We start from the raw sequence: 262 nt of genomic DNA, 5'->3' as shown, positions 1-262 counted from the left end.
TATATATATATATATATATATATATATATATATATATATATATACACACATGCACACATACATACTTGCATGATCTGTCTACTTACAGTATTGCCTTCTAATTTATGTATCTATGTATGAATATACATAGATACATATATGTGTTGATATATATGTGTGTGTATGTATATGTATGCATATCTGTATATGTGTGTTTATATGTATGTGTATATATGTATGTGTGTATATATATATATATATATATATATATATATATATATAT

General features: G+C 19.8%; 1 protein-coding gene across 2 annotated transcripts in view; it reads left to right on the top strand.

Annotated features, from left to right (window-relative positions):
* The window catches only part of LOC106883358 (bromodomain-containing protein DDB_G0270170), a 212,788-nt gene that overhangs the window by 32,819 nt on the left and 179,707 nt on the right, over nucleotides 1–262 (top strand). The gene's annotated exons all lie outside the window — the stretch shown is intronic.

The sequence above is a fragment of the Octopus bimaculoides genome, chromosome 16, assembly GCF_001194135.2.
Source record: "Octopus bimaculoides isolate UCB-OBI-ISO-001 chromosome 16, ASM119413v2, whole genome shotgun sequence".
Taxonomy (NCBI): Eukaryota; Metazoa; Mollusca; class Cephalopoda; order Octopoda; family Octopodidae; genus Octopus; species Octopus bimaculoides.
The sequence above is the reverse complement of the archived record's forward strand: the minus strand, read 5'-3'. Positions and strand labels throughout refer to the sequence as shown.